The sequence below is a fragment of the Artemia franciscana genome, chromosome 6 (genome assembly GCF_032884065.1).
Source record: "Artemia franciscana chromosome 6, ASM3288406v1, whole genome shotgun sequence".
Classification (NCBI taxonomy): Eukaryota; Metazoa; Arthropoda; class Branchiopoda; order Anostraca; family Artemiidae; genus Artemia; species Artemia franciscana.
In genome coordinates, this window is record NC_088868.1 from 30,779,143 (window position 1) to 30,782,693 (window position 3,551).

Consider the following 3,551-nt stretch of genomic DNA (forward strand, 5'->3'; position numbering starts at 1 on the left):
AAAAAATAGTGCAGAATTTCACGTGGAAAGTTCACCCTGGGAAATTTCACAGAAAAGACTTTCCATGTGAATCAACCCCATCAAAAATCCCCCCCCCTACACTGAAAAATATCTGTATACTTCCAAGTAACGAATACTATATGCGCAAGCATTGGGAAAATTTCCATAAGTTATATCCATTTCCTTATGGGCTCTGGGTTGTCATGTTAATCTTAAAGGCATAGTTATTGGATTTTCCAACTATTTTGGATAAAATGGCAATCTCCAAATGTTAATCAGACGATCTTGGGGATAAAATGGTGTGGAAGGAGGACAACTTTCATCTCGATCTTTTTGTTTACTTAATAAGGACGCTATTACTTTTAATTTCTGTTTGAATTCACCGTTCTTGATCTTCCACGAACTTAAGATCGGTACAATCATCCCTGAAAAAAAAAAAGAAAGAAAGAAAAAGGACAACAAATAAACGAGCATCCGTGATCTTTCTTCTGGAAAAAAATTCCACTATTTTGCATATAGGAGCTTGAAACTTCTACAACAGGGTTTTCTGATATGCTGAATCGGACGAGGTGATTTTCAATATGATTCCTTGACTTTCATGGAGTGTTTCCCCTTTTTTTTAAAAACAGGTAAACTCTTTCAGGCTTTGAACTTTTGACGAGTAACACTAAACTTGATAAAATATATATATTTGAAATCAGCATAGAAATCCGATTCTTTTGTTGTATATATTGGAATACAAATTTCGTATTTTAGAGTTTGGTTACTGTTGATGCAAGTCACTCCTTACTGACAGTTCGTTACCACGAACTGTTTGGTCAATCAGAACATTGCGCTACAATTCAGTCCTGTACAGCTCGACTTGATCCGACTGAACTCAAACATGGTTCCATGGCACTTTGTATGGAAGATTTTGTCGTAGAAACTTCAGAAGGGCTCATTCAATTGGAAATAGAAAGTTCTGGGGGCATTTTTAGAAATCAACAAGAATTGGACAGCAACCAGCCCCCATCCTACGAACCTTTTCCTTGCAAGACAACCGGTCAAAGTTTTAAGATAGGCATTTAGTTCAGGATAGATGAAAGGTGCAATACCTCAGCTTTCAGGGATGACAACCCCTCCTCCTACCCCTGGAACAATTTTGAGCATTAAGTTGAAACTTAAAGGGCTTGTTGAAGGGGATGTTGGATTTTAAAAAAGCGAAACATTTGCGCAGTAGTACTACAACTTCTGCTTGAACTACTACTGTAACTGCTATTATGATTAATACATGTTATTACTACTTCAAAGACTAAGGGTATTTAGGTGAAAACTCCAAGGAATGTTGAGAGGACGTTGAACTAAACCAAAACACACTACGTGCACGTAGTTTGTTAAAAAGGCGCGTCAGGGGTATTAAGGGGAAACTTTCAGTGTCTGTTTAGAGGGATTTTGAAAAAAAAGGTTTAATGTGCATACTGCTATAAATGCTACCACTAGTATTACAACTGTTTCTTCAATTGAAGTTAAGAGTATTAAGGGAAAGCTTTCAGGAAATGCTTAGGGACTGCTGAACTAAGTCAAATCTTACTATGATCATTCAAATCGAATAATGACTGGAATAACTTCCAGGATATGTTGAAGCCAGTCTTGAACTAACCAAAATGCACTGTGGGGTGTGCTACTACTATTGCTGATACTGCTTCTGCTATTGCAGAGAATAGTGCTATTAAATTTAAACTTTAAGTGAATATTTAGGGGAGGTTTCAATTAAATTAAACCACACTATGTGCAAAAAGGTTACCAGAAGGATAAAGGAGCAATTTCAGAGGAACAGCTTGGAGTATAAAATCAAAACTTTCAGGTGTCGAAAGGGATACTGAACTAGCTGAAAAGCACTCTGTTTCTACTGCTACTGCTACTACCACTGCTAAAACTTTTGCTATTACTATTGCTGTTACGACAACTACTATTCGTTAATTTTCTCGTTATAAACAGCCAGTCATTGTGTAACAAAATTGAAGAATTTGAAGTTATCGTCCGTCAAAATAGTATCCCAGTTATCGCAGTTACAGAAACGTGGAATCCTGATAGGTTGTCAGGTCATATGGCAGGCTACGAAAATTTCCGGAGCACACGTGCTGATCGAGGTGAGCATAGACTAGGTGAAGGTGTTGCCTTGTACATACGGAAAGACCTCCCTTGCAAATTATTACTGGATTTATTTGATCCAGCTCATGAAGTAATCTGGGCTATTTGCAAACCTAAATCTATTCCCTATCGCTGTTCTTGTATTATAGTCACTTCAGTATATTACTCAGAAAGTGCCGGAAACCGGGGTGACTTGGTTTTCCACCTACAAACGACTATTGATCACCTGAGAAGTACATAAAGCAGCCCTGCTTTTATCATAGGAGGAGACTTTAACCAAACCAAGAAGAGTTGGTTATCATCTTGTTTGTCTTTAAAACAAGTAGTACACATACCCACCCACTCTTTGGGGGGCATATTGGACCTTATACTCACACATTGTGAAGATTTTTACTCCCCTCCCTTTTCTCTTGGTCCTGTTGGCATGTCAGACTACAACGAAATGCTGTGGAAAGCAAGAGAGTCCTTACCAAAGCCAAAATTATCCCGTGTCACTGTTCGTCCTTGTGCGAAGTCGGCCATCTGTGAATACGGTCGATGACATATGACATATGACTTCCCCGAAGTGTACAATAACCAGCTCTTGGATACTAAGGTATCCGATTTCAATGCCACGTTGTACAGTCAATACCTAAAGATCTTTACAACAAAATGATTTGTTGTTAGTGAATACGACAAACCATGGATCTCTCCAGCAATTAAATCACTAATAAAAGAGAGGTCTCGCCTCTACTCCTGTGGTGATATTATCAACAGCAAGAGATTGCGAAATCAAATAGTCTCTTTGGTAAAGAACGCTAAGGCTCACTATGGTCGTGAGACCATGCCCTTCCAATTACTTACTTCAGACCCCAAAAAGTGGCACAACGCTGTGAAAAAAGTGGCCGGCCAAGCTTTTGACAGAAGAGTAAAGATCAGCAATGATGGTGGGTCCTTAATCAGTGCAGAAGAAGTGAGTGAATTCTTCACCAAGATCTCCACTACCTATCCAACTATTACGGCTGATGAATAGTCCACCACACTTGAAAAATGTGAGCCTGAGAACAACATAATAGTCAGTGAGTTTGACGTTTACACGGAATTACGGAAGATCAAACCGAATACATCTTCATACTCTGGTGAATTACCTGCCAATATGCTACGTGAATATGCAGCCTTCATAGCATTACCACTGTCCACCATCATAAACGAATGTTTTGCTTCTCGCTATTTCCCGTCACAGTGGAAAAGGGCCTATATTAGAATTATTCCAAAAAAGTGCGTCCCTAGCGTATGCGACGATGTCCACCCAATCTCACTTACACCTTGTTTGGCGAAAGTAACAGAGGACTCCCCAAGTGTAGTACTACAATCTCCCTAGTACGGATGTTTGACTGTGTCCTCCAATGACTTGAAAAAGGTAGCTGTTTCGTCAACATTTG